We start from the raw sequence: 18868 nt of genomic DNA on the forward strand, positions 1-18868 counted from the left end.
ATTTTTGCCACCACTGTTCTAGACAGTGCGCTGAAAAAAAACCTACTTTAAAAAAATATTCAGCAATACTTAAATACTGAATTCACGAGAGATGCAGTAGACAAATGCAGTTTATAATGTGTTGTATTGTTATCAATGATAATCATGAACTTCAAATGGATTGGACATCTATAGCTGTCAACATATGCCGATATCTATCCTGTACTTTAACGGAGAACTGGTTCAGGAAAGATGGAAAATTTTGAATTTTCCTTCTGAGGTTTCTATCTTCTATCTTTAGTCCCGATAGGAAAAGGAAAGGAGGGCACGCCGCCGTACTCGGCGCCCAACTCCGGTACTGGTCTATTATTAGGTCTCCGTTATAATGCAGCCATCACGTCGTGGCCCCTCTGACAGGTAGCGGGCGGTCCGCCGTGATGACTAGACTCAATCACCTGTGACAGTTTTGATTTGATGTCACTTGCCGGGTCGCTCTATTTGTTTGAGCAGTTAAAAGGTAATTGTGTGACATTGGCGGCGAAAAGCACGCTTTGGCGCCGCAACCGCTGAACCGAGGGGACGAGACGAGGCCTGGCAATAATAAATGAGGGCTATTACACTCCGGCGTTACAGAGAGGCGCTAGTGTGTGCGCGCCGATGAGCCACTGTGCCCTGAGGGAATTCAACTGGAAGATGCACGCAAAGGTGGCAAGCGCACATTGTCATCATGGTTTTCTATGCCTTGTTTTTTTCCCCCTACTTTCACAGTTGAAAGTGAACGCGTCGCTTCAGGTGGAACTTGGAGAGCTCCGGAAATAAAACAAGGCAATACAATTCCATCAGGTGCCATATAAGACACAAAAAATGTGGGAAAAAAACCTCTAAACAGGCAACAAGTAACTTCACACTCATATAAATCTCACCAAAAACTCAATGCACATTTACATACACTGGGAGAATTCCAATTAATACCAAAAGCTAAAAGCCTTCTTTCACATTATAGTCCCTGAAGCACACAATCACTAAAACTGTAAACTCACTAGAAAAGAAATCTTGCGGGAAAAACTCTCACACAAAATACAACTCTCACATATACTCAAAATCTACCTCAATTCTTTCACACACATGCATACCTACAGCCTCCCATTTCTGACACCCCAAAACAGTGCACAGAAAGGTATATTAACACAGAATAACAGTCACTAAAAAGTCTTATACGGAAGAAAAAAGTTCTTATACACTGACCCCCTACAGATAAAAAAAATTCCCGCAAACAAAAGCCTCTCGTTGCCCCCCCCAAAAAATGACTAAAAGTACCAAAAACACCATGCCTAAAGGCGTTGCTCGATATTTAATGTGTGGCAAAGCCTTTAAAAAATCTTAATTATAACATCATGGCATTTTAAACTGTCTATTTTCCCAACACAAAAAAACAGGACTTTTTTCCCCATTTTTTCACAATGCCAGTGCAAAGATGAGGCCAAATCAGAAGTAAATCTGTTAAGGAGTGCGCGGCTGTAGTACAAGCAAACTGGCAGAGAATTCCTCTCTCTGTCGGCTTTGGGCGCCTGAGCTAATCTGGAAGCAGAATCCTCCTTTTCTTATGTGGAAGACAAAAGAGGAAAAGTCGTCGCCGTTGAGTGCAAACGTGTCGGCTTCGGCCTTCCTTCGCTATTTGCCTATCGTGCGATCTCACGCATATGCATGATTTTAGATGAGTAGTGCAACAAACCAGGCAAAAGAAAAGTCAATAACGATAACAAAAAAAGAAAACAAATCTGACCCACTTCTATTTTATGCGCTGACCGTGAGACGGCACCACGAATGGCCTTTAAGATGCCAGCAGAAAGGCTTTTTTTCTCCTGCATGTTGAGCTCATCCATTTGTTTGTTATCTCAATCCAGGATTTGGAGAGATACAAAGCTGATTAAGCAACAAAAGCATATGGAAAGATAAAGAACACTTAGGTAATGGGTTTAGTTCGCCTGTTTAGCACGGCAAATTCATTCCACCCCTTTTTTCTCTCTCTGTGCTCAAAATGCATTTATATTATTCTTCGCTGGGTCTTGATCTAGATTTTAAAAAAAAGCGCAGAACCGCAACACGGAAAAAGATTCAATAAGACACTAGTGAGCAACTTGGAAACAACACTGAAGGAACAAAAGGACGCTAACTGCTATACAGTCAAAATGCTTCCACTGGCCCTATTAATTATGAATTTGGTAGCCTTATTTTGCTTCTATAGATGAGCAAAATATGAAGATGAGTTCCATAAAATGCAACATTTTTGACCTCCAAAAAGTTAACTTTTTGGGCCAGAAATGAACAGGTAACAGGTAACAGGTGAAATCACTATTAAAGTTAAAACTTTAATAGTGATTTCACCTATCATTAGTCTAAAATTGTTTACAAAACACGGGTTCTCACTCCAAAATCTGTATGTCTCATCTTCACTATCACTTCCGAACAACTCCATTAACTCTAGAAGTAGAGAGTACGTTTTTAGATCTCACCAGGCTCTCACAAAAACAAAACACATGAGTTGCAGACTGACAAAAAGTCATTGAAATCGTCAAACTAATAGCCAAACTAATTTGAGAAAAGAGCAACTTGTAGGCCGGAAAATACCATACTCCTACATTTTAGAATATCAGCATTCGACCTTAGGGTGATTATTTTATTTTGTGGCCAGGTGGTGTAAAAAAAAACGAGGTTGACTGGCACTCAGTCCAGGGTACCCCCACCAGTACCAGTCTCTCCGCCTTTTGCATGGTATGTAAAACCAATATGGTGCATTAAAACAAGCTGTACTCCCCTTAGCGAACCTGCTGAAAGCAATCTCTGTCCCTGGCATTCACAGTGATAATAACAACCCAAAGAGGTCAGTTGAGAAGGCTGGAGGGGCGGGGGTCTAAACATATTTACACTCCTCCCTAGTCCCCCCCTGCCTTTATGGAAAGCAGCCATGAGAAAGGTGCTTACTTAGAGCAGATAAAGCACAAGATGAGGGGCAGCGGACTTGGATTAGGAAAAAGAGACGAGCTGGGCCAGAAAAGGCAGGGAGGGGCCGGTCGGGGGTTAGGTGTGCGCGGGGGGAGGCGGCGCGGGGAGGGCGTTCGCCGAGGACGGCGAGGCCGGGTGCCGATGTCTGGTCCGCTTGGATATGGGGGGAATATTAATCTGGCTTTAGTGCGAGCAGGACCCCACAAACGGCTCAAGCAAACAGAGCTTAGACGGGGCCAAGCCTCGGAGAAAGTCCTAAATCTTCACATTAGCTCCCCGCGTTTCTTCTGCTCAACCCGTAAGCTCTTTTTCTAAAGGACTGCACAAACAAACCTCTACCCCCCCAACCCCACCCTCAACTCACGCATGCCCCCCTTTCTTTAGTACCTCTTGCCAGTCCTACACTTCCTCTCTCACACTCACTCAAAATCAAAACAGCTTTTAGATTGCAGGAAATGTGTAAATCCAGGGCCTGAGTGGATAGGCAAAGATTAGAAGGGTCCCCCCAGCGGTCCTCTTAAAGGGCCAGGGCCTTCCAATTGTGTCACTTCTTCTCTACTTTGGCCTACTTCTGTGTCAGCCAAGAAAAACACGGTCGTCTACACAACTCGCACATGACACGGAAAATGAAAACGATGTCCAAAGGGTGACATTTTTTCGTCTTCAATTTTTGCGAAAGAGTCCCATTTCCTAAAACCGGTAAGTGAAGTATAACCCACATCAACACAAGTGACCTAACTCTTCTTCCTCTGTCTGGTAGTACCTGATTTTTCCACTGGAACTGAGTGGTGGTCATATTTGTAGATGCATGCAGGGTTTAATGAGCGGGACTGCGGTGCGATAGTGTAGCTGGGGGAAATAGGGAGCGGTGTGCTTGGAAGAAATCCGTGAACCTCATCCCGTCACCCGCAGCTTGACTGCAGGGAGCAAAGCGGGTAGAAAAGTGCCTTCTCACTGAGTTTCATTAACCTGACCGCATGCGCCAAAAGTTGCGGTGTTAGACTTCATCAAAAGGAACACGGACACACTTGCCGCAATCTGACGCCTCACCTGGGATGCTCATCCTTGTGCTCATGCAAACGTTTCAACAGTGAACACATTTTCTCACACGAACACACACACTATCTAGCAAGTTTCAATTAACTGGAAAAAAAAAGGCTGTTTGATGTCAAAAAGTCTATTACTGTGAGCTTAGTATCAACGGCTCAATGTGATTAAAACAATTGTTACACAATTCCAGTAACAAATATAGTAAAAAATGGTATCTGTGAACAATTTAAAAAAACGTAGTAATCTAAATCATCGACAATAAGTCAGAGGTCAGGGAAATGTTGATATAATCCTACGTTCTGGCCAAATTGAATTTGTACTCATTTTGCATGTAACATCGGCCACGGAAAACAGAGGCTTAAATGTGATTGGGAAAAAACTGGAACAGTTATGTGTACTCACTGGAAACATGTCAGCAAAGCGAAAACTATGAAATTGATGAGAGAAAGCTTGGGCGTCTTGGAAAAGTCTTAACTATATTCATATAAATCATTTAGCGCGTGCAAGCGGAGGCATGGCGAGGCCGCGCTGTCGCTAATGTTTGAAGGTTGTCTAATATTTGCTAGGCCGCTTTTGATGAAGGCGCGTTGGCTCGTCGTCTTGTGTTGTCTGACAGCTGCACGGGCGCCATAATGCCGCCGGCAGGAGACTTTGCAGGTAGCTTATACAAGAGCAGTCCTCCTACTGTACACATCTAAACCCCCCATTTTGCTCCTTTGCGTGAGTAATTCTTGTCCACAGAAGTGGATTTTTACTCTCTGTCATATTTAAAGCGCTACTTTCTCCTCTTTGAGAAGTATTAGGCTAATCGCGCACTAATTCTTAACTTCAGAGAATATACCGTTTGCCAATGCCGGGCTGGCTTGGCCTCGAATCTACAAGGAAGGATCCACCGGCGACTCAAGGCCACGGTATTTGAGCGCAGGCATGTTTTAATTGGATTAATTGTGTTGGATAATAAAAAAAGCCATTTACGGAGAAATTGTGTGGCAATACTTTGATTTGCTGGTCAGATTATTCACATGGGTCACTTCCTGTTGACTTGGAGGCATTTATGGGTCAATTTCTGTAGATTTCAGGCCAATTCTTCTTGATTTGGGGGGTCACTAGGCCACTTCCGAATCATTTCCCATTGATCTTGGAGCATTTCGGGGTGACTTTCTGTTGTTTTTGGGTCACTTCTTGTAAATCCAAGGACATTCCAGGTCACTTTCCTTTCATTTTTGGTCACTGTTTATTTTTCGGTAAATTCTGGGTCACTTCCTTTTGATTAGGGGGTGCTAACAGTTTCTGAGCACATCCAGAGGGAGTCCAAGACACAATTTTATTCTATTTTTGAACAATTGTGAAGTGATAGTCTGGTGGACGAGTGGTTAGCGCATTGGCCTCACAGTTCTGGGGTCGAGGGTCCAAGTTGGTCCTCACTGTGTGGAATTTGCATGTTCTTCCCGGGCTTACATGGGTTTTCTCCAGGTACTTCAGTTTCCTCCCACATCCCAAAAACATGGATGGTAGAGTGGTTGAACACTAAATTGCCCCTTGGTGTGGGTGTGTGTGAATGTGAATGTTTGTCTGTCTCCTTGTGCCCTGCCATTGGCTGGCCACCAATTCAGGGTGCCCCCGCCTTGTGACCATAGTGTAGTTGAGTTAGCCCCTGTGACCCTTTTGAAACGGTTCAGAAAATGAACAAGTGAATGAAGTGATAGCGCTGGTATTAAGGTGTGAATAAAGGAGCATAAAACCCACTGAAAGCCTGGGGAGCACATGCACTGGTAAGGACCTGAGGGCATTTGTTAAGGGAAGAACAACCGTAGTGCGAGCAGATCAATCACCCTGTGACACTTCATTTAGGCTACACTGATGAGGAATCGGGGTCCATTAAGGCTATTGGCAGGACCTGACAGTGCTTCCCACTTGGGCCTATGCTCAATAACACAGATAAGGCCTTTTTTCTGCCTCTCTTTCATTCAAGACGGTCATCAGTATTCCTAATCAACTAAAGGGATTCGTAAGGTGTTTTCCCCTTCCCCTCCATCCATTTCTCCATGGCTCAGAGGATCATATCAAAGCCTTTTTAAAGATAGATTTCAACGCCATTAACTTGGATATATATACTCTTTTTCAAAATCTATCATTTGGAGGTGTTCTTAAATGTCAGATAATCACCAACTGGCTCTGAACTTAATCCAAATGACTGACTGTCATCGATCATACAATGTGTCAAAAGGTTTTTGTTCACATTCATTTCACAAGGACAGATTCTCAAGTCATTTTGAGTTCTTTGATTCTCATTCACAAAGCGGTAGGGGAACAAGGGTGGATGGTACCCTAGTTGGACATTTAACTGGGTATTCCTGGGGGGTTAATCATCATACTACAAATGACTTGTATCTGTCTGTCTTTATTCAGAGACCATGAATGTGCAATGTCTACACTTGAGCATGCAGTATTTACTCTGATTGCTCAGTGCCAGGTCTTCCCAGTCAAAAAGGATTGGACGTCTACTGCCAACAATGGCGATGAATAAGGTAATTTGTGGCCATTTACATTTATTCCCAGGGCAGGTGAAGGCTTGCCAAGGAGTTGGAAGTCAGGTCAGCCTCACCAAGGGGTCTCCCCACCTTGCCCTGTAGAGAATTCACACCGCCCCCCCCTGGCGCATCCCTCACTGACCAAGTGGCTGAGAGGCACACAGATACCCCCTTAAGGAGCTTTGCTTTCTGCAGGAAACTTAATCTCCTTTTCAAACGCCGTGCCGAGGCTCCTCACAAGCCCCTGAATGGAGCGCGGGGGGTTCGGGAAGGTGGGGTGGAGCCAGCGACAAAGTATCTCCGAGCCCACATGGCAGCCCGGTCCAAATCTGAATATCTGAGGCGATGCTCCCAACGCCAGTGCGGGAATTAAACCTCCGGCAGGCCGCGCCAAACGCGCCACCTCCTCTTTTAGTCTTCCTACGGCGCCTCCTCGCATTAACCCAGCGTGACGTCCTGTGACGGACTGACGTGACAACATAGACACCCATTGAAGGGAATTTTATGCTAGCTTTTCAAGAACACAGATACCTCAATTCACCATTGTTTTTTGATCCCTGGCTATCAGTTGAAAAGATTTGTGGCCTTCATCGTTTTCTTTTACATTTAAGAAAATCAAAAATATAAGAGAATATTTGCTATTAAGAGGCTGAAATTGGGACAAAATGTAACATCTGTAAATGACCTCAAGCATCCGAAAAGATGCCAATCCATTAGTCATTTATTTGGCAGACATGACGACCCCCTGAATGACACCATAACTACGAAGTGGCCCGCAACGAAAATGAGTTTGATTTAATACAATGACAAGTCTTGATTAAGTGTATTTTACAGCTCTATGGGTGACAACATCACCTCTGTTTTCCTTGCTGTCCCACAGGCCGGACGTCTTAAGATGAACCCTGACAGAAATGTGTCCAAATCTTTGCTGCGTTTTATTCCGGAGGTGTGACAGATTAACCGAGAAATGAGGGGCGGATTCTTCAACGGCGGCGCCCTTAACCCGAAGCGCTGTGGGCCCCGTGAATCGACATGCCGCTTTAGCAGCCTGTCAGAAGACTATCAGCCCCCCCAAAGCAAACATGGCCAAGGCTTTCAGCGGGCCCTCATAAACTCCCTGAAAAGGACTTTAGACTGCCGAGGAACCCCAAGAAAACAAGATGTGTGCAAAGCAAACAGGCCTCACAAAGCCCAGGGACACGGTGTCTTTGGTTAACCTAACAGGAGTTACGGTGTTCACTTGTCGGCGACTGAAAAGGGACACATTTTATCACAGTGGGCAGCATTCTGAGTTACTTTCTCCCACCAATACTGATTTTTGAAAGCCTTTTTGAAGCCTTCGACTAAAGCATATTCGACAGACAGAAAAATGAGAAAGAAAAGATGATATCACCAGAGAACAAGCGCAACAGACATGGCAGACAAAAAAAGGTTAAACAGTGTAGTATCGAGCCTTAGAAAAATCACTCTTTTATAATTGCCAAAAAAAATCCAATACGTTATTGCAAATATTTGAATAATCTTCAAAAAGAATCAATCGCATTAGGGAATAGGCCATCAAACAATTGTGAAAAAAATTGAACAATCAGGAATAATTCAAAATTGATTATCACAAAAAGTGGAATGACAAAAAAATGAACTATGAAAACAAATTAATTCATTTTCGGAACCCCTTTTTCTCACAAATGTTGCGGGAGGTCCTTTAGTCTATCCTAGCTAACTATACGCACCAAGACGGGGACACCGAATCGGTGCCTAACCAATCGCAAGGCACAAAGAGACGGACTACGATTCACGCTCACACTCATATTTAGAGGCAATTGATAGTGTTCAACCAGCCTACCCTGCATGTTTTTGGGATGTGGGAGGACACCAGAGTACCCAGAGAGAACATGCAAACTCCACAGAGTGAGCACCGACCTGGGGTCGAACACTCGACCCCTGAAACGTGAGCCTGACACGTTAACCACTCATTCGTCAGCACGATTACTATTATTAACTATCATTTGAAACTGTGGCCCTAGTTTGAAACCACAACCCCAACCCTATTTTTCTCGTTTTGAACCGCAAATCATGGTTATAAACCCTAAACAATAAAAGACTGAAAAGTAATTTCGAAATGGGTGCAATGAAAACTTGATTGGTATGGTATTTATCCGAGGTTGCGGGCATAAGAGGGATCAAGCCATGGCCAATTTCCTAAATTGAAACAGTCAAAAGCCACGTGGATCATCCGCGATTCCTAATGTGCGTTGCCGTCTTAATTGGAATTCAATTTAGCTGCCGCTTTCCTCTTAATTGGAATTCAATTTAGCTGCCGCTTTCCTCTTAATTGGAATTCAATTTAGCTGCCGCTTTCCTCTTAATTGACTCGGTTCGATGGGCCCTAAAGTACATTTGAGCGGACTTAGCTACGTTTGTCAAGTTATCAAACGAGGGAAGTGGAAGGCGAATGTATTTGCTCTTTATTCTAGTGGGCATCATTGGATTCTTTCTTTTCGTGCCCCCCACTCTGTAAAAGACCCACCAACCTCTCTATATACATTTGCGCCGGTTGCTTTCATGTCATTTAGATAAATGGTTAATAAGGCAGAGCGTTAAGAGGATTATGATGTGGTCGAGCTACTGCTGCTGCTGGACAGGGGGAGGGGGCGTCAAAAGGCAGTCAGATTTATGGGGGGGGGGGGCATTAACTGGGTACAATACTGGGCTGAGCATCCTTCTCACTGTCAAGACTCATTTAGTCAGAACTAAGCACTCCGATAGGCCATATCTTCTTTCTTTTCTTTTCCTCATTGGCTCTTTAAAGACCCACTATCTTTTTCTCTCCATTAATAAAGACCCTCAAAGAGGTGAACCAATGAGAGATGATTCAAGACTGATGAGAAAACTGCCAAGTTTGGATTCAAATTTTCAGGGACTGGTCTACAGCTGTAGAAAAGGCTTAAGAAGAAGAAATGATTTTTTGGGGGAGCAATGAAGATTCAAGTCAGGTGCACCTTACCTGGGAGAGGAATCTTATCCTCTGGATGTGTTCTTAAGCAAATGTGAGGGCGGACAGAGCTCAAGGCCTGATTTCGCTTTGATACAAGGTCGTTATTGCCCCTACCAACATGGCTACCGAATCCAAGAAGGGTATTGATATCAAGCAAATACTGTAAGTGTAAATGAAGGGGCTAGTACGTTGATACAGATACGTAAATAGAATCCCGAGATTTAATGTGTTTCTTTAAATTTGGCAAAAACTTGAACAAGAAATGTCAGAATCATCAAGTAACCATTTCAATGCATCGGTATCAATACCAACCTGGCTCTTGATGGTATCTACTATATGTAGATTGATCTGCCTAAAGCTAAATTGCTTCCCCAGGAGTGGGAGACTTTTCCAGAGCCCACCTTAAGAAATAGCTCCCTCCCCCCTCCCACAGACACACACATCTAGCACCCCTCTTTTCTCAACACAACCTCGACTGGGTGGTTGCGCCCGGCACCGGGGCGTCTTAAAGGCGTCTTTAATTCAACCAACTTTGAAGTGGCACTCTGGCAAATGCACTCAATCAATTATAAATGAAATAATCTCCTTATAATATTAGAGATTTTTCCAGTCTAAGAAATAGCGGGAGATTAGGGCACCCAAATCAGTTTTAGCGGTATCTAAAGTGACAGCAGCAGAATCATTGGAAGGAGCTGCGAGGAACTTAAAATGATTATGTAGATCTGTGTCAAACTGGCGAATGTTTCTGCAAATCCCTCCGCTGGATCGACCGCGACGAGGGAAACAGATTATTCCTGGCCTTATTTAAAGGGTCGCGCTTCTTAAGCGGGGGAAACATTCATATATATTTACACTTCTATTTACACACACTCCCAGTCCGTGGCTGCGCAGCCATCTTCCTGCCTCCGGGGGTCACCGTGTTACACCAGCCTGGCTTTTGTGCTGCCGCTCAAGCTGTTGTTCGCTAATTCGCCGAAGATAAACGTACGTTATACGCGTTTTTACGGAAGATTAAGACGCAGGTGATTTTCAGGCGACGCCTCAGGTTCTATTTGTATACACGGCGTTTGCACTAATGGAATATACCGTAGGACAGTGTTTCCTAAGTATTTTGGAGGTGTGGCACACTGCATTAAAAAAAGAAATCGGAGTATATTACGCAAAAAAGCAATGTTTTGCTCACACAGATTTTACGTCGACAAAAGTTGATGCCATAAGTACCAGTTTAAAAAAAAAAAAAAGTTAAACGGTAGAGACAACACCTTTCTTATGCCAAATTGAAAAACACAGAATTCTATTTTAATGATCTAGAATTGTAAAAAAAAATAAAAAAGATCCAGTATGTCTAGGATGCAGCCATTCTCAGAGATGGTACTATTTTAGCCAATCAAATGCGAGTACCCCAGATTTCCTGGGCAGTGACATTAGTGATACCCATTGTCATGTGTTCGGGTCTATCCGTCTATAGTATGTGCGTGGGTATAAATGACATAAGAAATTAGCAAGACTTGTACAGAGTATCATTTGTGTATTGAAACATTACTTTTATCCTTCATCAAAAGTCTAAAAAATTAGCAATTTGCATATTTTGAGTGACAGTCTTTAACATGGTCACAGTCAGAGTTTTCTGTCATTTTATGTTTTATGCCAATTTAAGAGCTTTTGTCTAATTTTTATGCCAAAACTCCAATTTGTATGACTTCAGGAACTGCGAGTTCTGTTCTTTTTTGGAGACTGCACAAAACACAGTTTGGATGTCGTTTGTACTTTAGTTTCTCTCTATTCTCCTCACATTACTCACTGCATTGGAAATTATGACCCAGCACACATTTCGAGCATGGCGGGGCTCATTCATCTTTGATTACACCTTTCAGATGATATAAATTAGGCCTGTTAGCTTGATTGATTACCGAGGCCCATAGGAAACGCACTGATCAATATCATGGATTAGCCTCATGAGTTTTCAGGCTATGCGCTCCCATTTGTTGGCTTGGTTTTTGGAGCAATGTTTGCCACTATTGAAAAGCTCGAAACACCACGTTTGGAACTTTTTAGCGTAACATTGCCAAATGTACACCAAAGGAATGTCTTTTAAGTTTGAGTTTAAATGAATTGGGCTTCTATCGTTTTCAATGGCAGGGAATGAGTTAAAAGCGAATTTTAGTTCATACTACGTTTTTAATCAGGTCCACGTAAATAGTTGAAACAGTCACGCATACACAAATACAGTAATACCTTATTTATCGCAGTTAATAGGTTCAAAACCTGCCGGAATAGGTGACTAACCACAATGTAGGGAGAGTATTTTTAGGGTGTATTTTTTATATTATTTGGACTTTTAAAATCCTCTATCTACAATTGTTCTACTCCTGAGGGTAAACACTGCTGCCTAGAGGTCGACGAAATACTCTAATTCAGGGGTAGGGAACCTATGGCTCGGGAGCCACATGTGGCTCTTTTGCTGGGTGCATCTGGCTCTTTGCTAACCTATGAGCTAAAATATGGCAATCGCTGGTGACCGAACTGAGATATTACATCTAGAACTGCTTTAATCTTCTTTTTTTTGCAGTAGACTCTTCTGGAATGCATCCTCTCATTGATTAGCAAAAGCATAAGAATCTTTTAAAAAATATTCAGTTTTTTCCACTTTAAAAGTGGTGAAATTACAAAAAAAATTGAAAAGGAACTTGTTTACATGTATGTATTTTGACTTTTAAATTCGTAGTATGGCTCACAAGGAATAACATTGGAAAATATGAATTGTTTGTGGCTCTCTTCGTCAAAAAGGTTCCCGACCCCTGCTCTAATTGTAACTTGCGTTTTCCCCATTTCAGATTTGTATTATTGTTCCTACACTAGGAACTTTTTATGTATATTTGACGGCATTATAAAGGGCTCAATTACCTGAATCACATTTTTTCATTTGTTAGTTAACGCTTAAACCGTTAAGTCTATTAAGAACAAATTAGGATAAAAGTTCCTGATTCTACATCATTACAATTAAGACGCAAGTAAAATAATATAGGGCCTCTGACAGGAAACACACTGAAACATTTATCAGGCTTAATAAATACACTCCCTTTACACAAAGGAAGGGGCCAAATGAACAAGCTTTTAAAAATCAATCTCACCAATTACTGTCCATCTTGGTGTCACGCTTTTCTCGGCACACATTACAAAAAAGAAAAAAAATAGGAGAATGAAAAAAGGGGGGCAGATGCTGAGGAGGTGGGTGGGTGGGTGTAGAGTGACAACTTCATGTTTGGGTAATTATCACCACTCCTGCCATGTCGTGAGGGGCCTCTTAACAGCCTCATTGTTGGTGTTAAACACTTTGGGCCACTGATTGATGAATGAAAAGGGAACACGGACACACACACCTCTCGCGGGACCCGCACATAATGTGTGTGTGAGACCCCCGCCAGCTGGGTAGCCTAAACACGAGGCAAAACAACGCACACATGGACAGGATTGGGAGGACTATGCCACAGGGGTCTGGATATCAATACATTATTCATAACCATCTGACAGGACGGGATGGGATGGGATGGGATGGGACGGGATCCGGCTCGCGCGCACGCCCACAATGTGAACGCCACCACTTTATCATATCAGTGACGGCTGTGAGTGAGAAGTCCCCCCGCGCCCCCTTTACTGCACTGTCATCAGCTTCCATGACATTCCCCTGTGCGTTAGTGCGGCTCATTCATAGTCATGAGGACGACGTCCACATTTGTATTGATAAAAGCATGTCTATTATTTCCATGCATCAGTCATTTAAACTAAATCGAAACGGACACCGCTTTGACTTTTGTAGAATATCAGTACGTTATCTTTTGGTAAACAACCTATCAAACATTATAGGAGGAGGAATGTAGCTAAAACTGAAAGTGTGTCATTTTTCAAGTACAGTAAAAGACATTTATTTTGTAATTTTTTTTTAATTTAAATTTTTCCCACTACACATTTGAATTGATTGTAATGTAGGTGCTTTTTTGTTTTGCATGATGTTACTGTGCATTACAATAATAAATTCAGGTTTGAATGAATACTACTTACTATAGGCCTACTTTTTTTTAGTTTTTTTTAAAGTTGATGGTATTTGGAGAATGAATATTTTTGACATGTATTTGATACGTTTTATAATTAAATAAAAAAAATGCCTGCATTGTTTTCACAGATTACAACTAATGCCATATCGCTCAATTCGTCTCAGATGGCAGGGGGGAAAGTAGCTATTTGCAAAAAAAGCAAACATAAATTATACACATTCTATCTGATTGCTTGAAAAGTTAACATTTCAGTTTGATTCTAAATTGTATATTTACATTTCAAATTAGTGACAGCTAGCACCATCAATGGCAGTTAATGACTTAATTGCACAACACAACTGTGTCCATGCTGTGTATTTTGGTTAGTGTGTTGTTTACATCTCAGCAGGCAGCCAATCAGCACTCATTAGAATGGCTAAATAATGAATACACATCGCCACTCCAGAGGTATTATTAACATTCCCTCACCATTTAGTGTTTGTTTTTTAGTTTTTTACTTTTTACCCCAAACATGACGAAGCAATATTTCACAATCTGAAGAACAGATGTTGTTTATAAGTATAACATTATTGCGACATACCTGCCGATGCTGTCTTGCAAGATCCATCGTGTGGCCTTCATTGTTCTTTTTGGGGGGTGGGGGGGGGACGGTTGGGTGGCTCAGTGGCTTAATGGAGGTCAGCCAAAGCCTTTTTAAGAAGGCTTTTTGCAGAACCAACCTAAAACCAGATTATAAAGCAACAATAAAAAAAACAATCCCTTATGCTCATTTTCACAAAACAAAACTGTTCAGTAATAAAGCTTACGGGAGAACGAGACTACGCATGCTAACTTGCATACGTAGTATATCGGCGGCGGCCATTATGGCGATGGAGCTTTTTAAGACAAGATTGCGAATAAGCCGAGCAGATGAGCTCCAATTCTCTAAATGTCAGAATCCACATGACCCGCAGATACTTTAGCGGCGATTTGACAACAAAAGACAGATGTTGGAGGTAGCTGGCGTTGTCGGGCCGCCGGTCCGATTGAATGGTGTAAAGACTGGGAGCTGTTTCTAAGTGCTCCCAAATCAGATAAAAACAGACGATGAAAACCCAAGTTCTCCGTGTAAGAGCGTGCCGCTTTGTGCGGCTCATGTGGACCAGAGAGGATTACGCCAGGATGGGAGCCTGGCTTTGGGAGGACTATGAAGACAGAAATATGGACTTTACAGGATCACCACAGTCCAAAAGTGGATGGGAGCCATTGCGTGGGATGTGCATATGTTCTTAGGGGCCAAACATCCACACAATCAAGTCCAGGATGTGGAACAGGGGCATTCAAAAACATTATTACCATCAAATAATGCAAATGAAATATATCAAATTATGCCCTATATTTATTTTCGAGCACTTGAATATACTTGCTATTCATAAAAATGTGAGTCAGGCTTGTAAGTGGCAAATTTAGTGCACAAAAAGCCTTTATTTTAACTTGTCAGTAAATTTGCCATTACTTTTTTTTATTTTAAGTTAGTTTTCTCTGCTTTTAGGAAACATATTTTGGCGAAAGCAACTCATAATCTGGTTGGTCGGCAACCAGGTCAGGGTGTACCCCACCTGCTGGGACAGGCTCCAGCACCCCGGCGATCCTGGTGATGTTAAGCGATGAATTAATCAATACTGTAAGAGTAAGTGAAAAGTTACTTAGGCGAAATCTTCACTTAAAAATCGACAACAATAATATTGGCGTATACTCTCTAATCTGACTACTGTAGGTTTGGGGGTAACACCAGCCCCCGACATACACCCTCTAGACCACTTCCTCCTAAGCTCGTGTAATGAATCACTAATCACTCATTCCCTCATGAGCATCCCCAGCCTGTTATCTCTTAATTACCCCCTTGCAGGGGTTCACGGGCCACGGGGCTCAGAGGTGGGGGTGAGAAGATGACAAAAAAATGCATTCCAGTGAAGTTCATTTGTATCAGTGAAATATAATCATTTTCAAAATGCGAAAGTTTAATGTGGTTTAAAGTCTCGCAAGGCGAGTATAAATGATCATCGTCAGCCGAGAGCCTCCGAGCTACTTTCCTTTTTACTTGGAGAAGCAAAAGCGATCCGTTCTCAATCTCGGAAGGACTGGGAACGGTCCTCCGGTGGTACATTTAGGCGGTAAGGAAAATGGAGTGCGGAACTTGGTCATTTGGCCAACGCCATGTCTGACAAAGCCGAGACACAAATTGGAATTGGCAGTGAAACGGGGTCACGAGGATTTGTCCATCATACGTGCAGGCGAGATAGTGCGCCTTTAAGTAGGCGGGAGGTCCACTCAAACAAAGGTTACATGTCTGTGGGCTTGTAAAAACAGATTTGGGGTTTGTCACTGTCATTCACCATCTTTTAGGGGGAATGAGCTCAATTATTACTGACATAGTAGCGTTTTTTTCTAAGGTCAGGAGAGACAGATTCCCTGACTTTTTATTCCAGGGCAAAGTTTAATATCTCACAAGATTATATCGCTGGTGTCAAACTGGCAGCGTGGATGTCAAAACCTGTCTGTTACATTATTTTGTATCGCCCACGAAAATAAATCATGTACTTTTTAAATAATTTCTGTAGAAGGACATGTATCAGATAATATTTGAAGTTTTATTCTTGAGGATTTTTTTCCTTTTTGTTAGAAAAGCATTTCAAATATATTAAAAAGGCAGCATTTATTGTTTTTATTCATTTTCATTCCTCTATGCTACAGAAGCTTATTGCATTCACCTCATAAAAAAGTAATACGCTTCTGTACTATACAAATTTTTAAAAATGCATATACATGGAAATTTTTAATAAAAGTGTATTTACTTTTTTCCCCATTGATTATTTTGTTTAAAAAAAGATTCTCTATTATGATACTCAAACTGAGGATTTTGTCTATTTAAGGCCAACATATCCCTAAATGACCTTCAAAACAGTTGTTAATTAACTTGGCCAATTAGTGAATGAATCGGAGACTGTAGTTACGATATTGCATAATTACGACGTGGCCCGCGACAAAGATGAGTTTGACACTCCTGGTTTACATCATCCGTACAAACCGGGAACAAGTTCCAAATCTGACAGGCACCACACCGCAGGTCCTCCTACAGTTGTGGAATTTAATCTGGCTAATTTCAACATATCCCGCCGAGGAACTTGAAGCTCAATTGGAGAATAAAGAGGGACCTTGAATGGCCCTTTTTTAGATTCCCGGTGTCCGTTTTGTGTCAATCCTTTAGTGAAAGCCTGTCAAAAATGGTTAGCTTCTCCGATGAAACTACTTCTTTGCATCTTAGCTGCCGCTCTTGCCCTGCGTCTGCACAGTTTCTTTCTATCCTCTTGTTTCTCTCCTTTTGTTTAGATAAAGCGAGGGATTAGGAAAGATTTTCCCCCGTAAAGTAGCGGTTTGATGGGCTTTTATCCCACCATGTTGCTAAAGCTGTGTAGCCCCTGGATTAGGGCCCGACAATAGGAACCCTTGTGCTGGGCCGCAGCCCGAGGGGCGCAAGCAGAGCGCGGCTCTGAGAAACACTGAGGAAACAAACCTGCCAACCTCGATACGTCAAAGTTGGGGAGAAGGGAGCGTTCGGGAAGGGCGGCCTAGACGCAAAAAACTCACGAGCAAAACTTTGGTCACCTTTACAAAAGTGCACAAAGTCCTCTTGTTGCTTTTGCTCCAGGAACAACAGAAAAAAATGTATTAACTATTATGGTATTTTGTTATGTTTTTTTATATATATATTTAAAAGATATAATATAACATTTAAGAAAATGATGACTAAAAACTGTAATACACACCTGTTACTGCCCTAGGTAACACAGTGATGTTTTTTTTGTCATTGCATGCTATTAACAAGAATAGATGCCTAATCCATTAAAAGTGGGAACACTAGCAGTGAATTTTCATTAGTTTCAGTGCCATTGCCAGAACGTTGCAATACGATATTACAGGATTTAGTTCTTTTATATCTTATTTTTAAGTCACGTGAACCGTTGTTTGTTTTTATGGGCTTTGAGTTTTTGCAACATAAGGTCTGTATGAACACAAAACACAAAACTGCTTTAAACGACTTATTTTCGCGCTACTGATTCATAAATTGGGCATGAAGTTGGCATTAAACTTGGACTGGAGGTTTGGTTAATTTGGTCAATGTTTTGCTGGCACAAAACCTTCAGACCAATGAAATAAAAAACTTGATTTGGAATTAGAGAAACTTTAATCAGAGGAAACAAACCTGTCATATAAACAGTGGTATGTAAGCCTTTTAATGGCTTTTTCTCTTTGTGTTTGGGGTGTCTTCCATTTCCAAAAAAAGGCCAAGATCGAACATTTCACAAGGTTTGACCCCAGCTTGTTTGCAAACTGGCATCCACTACAGGCCCTTATTGTTTGACACAATTTTCCGGGGGGCACAAGGTCTCTCCGTGACAACTCGTTGGATATGCGCGAGGCCAGCCACTGAGTCAGAGAGCTAATTGGAAGTCAGAAGATCGCTAATGGCAGCTCGCTTTGTTACTCCAGTCACAAGAGTCCCTTGGAACCGCCGCGTTTGCAGCAATACATCAAAATGATTAATTTCAGCCAAATGAGCGCGCGCCGGCTAACCTTGGTGGCGAGCACGCGCATGCCACGGCTAGCTAATATATTCATGAAGTTGAAGAAAGCTTAATGACACAAGTTAATGGGCTCTGAAGGCGTCAACTTTCTCCTCGACTTGACGCGCCAGGCTACACAGTGGCCGCTGGAGAAGCGAAATGACAAACATCCCGGCGTTATAAAACCTGATTAAAAAAGGAACGAGGTTCATAAATCGCCTGGGCTGAGCCGCCTGGAGTCCTGATGCAGGGATAAAGTTTGCAGGCGGGAAGAGGATGATGGAGAGGAAAGGCGATGAGTTAGATCTGGAGAGGAGCTTAAAAGGGGGAATTGGGGGGGGGGCTGAATACGGGCCCGGCCTGGAGAACAATGAGAGCGCCCGGGAAATCCACGGAAATCGCAGATGAATTCCAGGTTTAGGGAAAGTTAGCATCCTGAAGGTGAGCACAAAGAGCGGCTGCGTTTGCAAAAGGAGAGCGAAAAACTTCCATGGCAGCAGCATCAGCATCATCACAGGCAGTGGAAGGGAACAAAATCACTTTGTCATTTGAAAGCCAATGAGCTGCAACTGTGAATAAGTCCAAATGGACTCGTTCATTTGCTTTCTTATACGTGCTTAGCTCCACATTTACAGGCGCTATTATACTGTTTGT

The 18868-nt window shown here is 42.4% G+C and overlaps 1 long non-coding RNA gene across 1 annotated transcript in view; it reads right to left on the bottom strand.

Moving 5' to 3' along the window:
• Positions 1–18868, bottom strand: part of LOC144079355 (uncharacterized) — a 30792-nt gene that overhangs the window by 10332 nt on the left and 1592 nt on the right. The window contains exon 3 of the long non-coding RNA XR_013301504.1: positions 14191–14329. This is a non-coding gene — a long non-coding RNA (uncharacterized LOC144079355). The remainder of the gene's footprint in view (positions 1–14190; positions 14330–18868) is intronic.

Source organism: Stigmatopora argus, chromosome 8 (genome assembly GCF_051989625.1).
Source record: "Stigmatopora argus isolate UIUO_Sarg chromosome 8, RoL_Sarg_1.0, whole genome shotgun sequence".
NCBI classification, from domain to species: domain Eukaryota; kingdom Metazoa; phylum Chordata; class Actinopteri; order Syngnathiformes; family Syngnathidae; genus Stigmatopora; species Stigmatopora argus.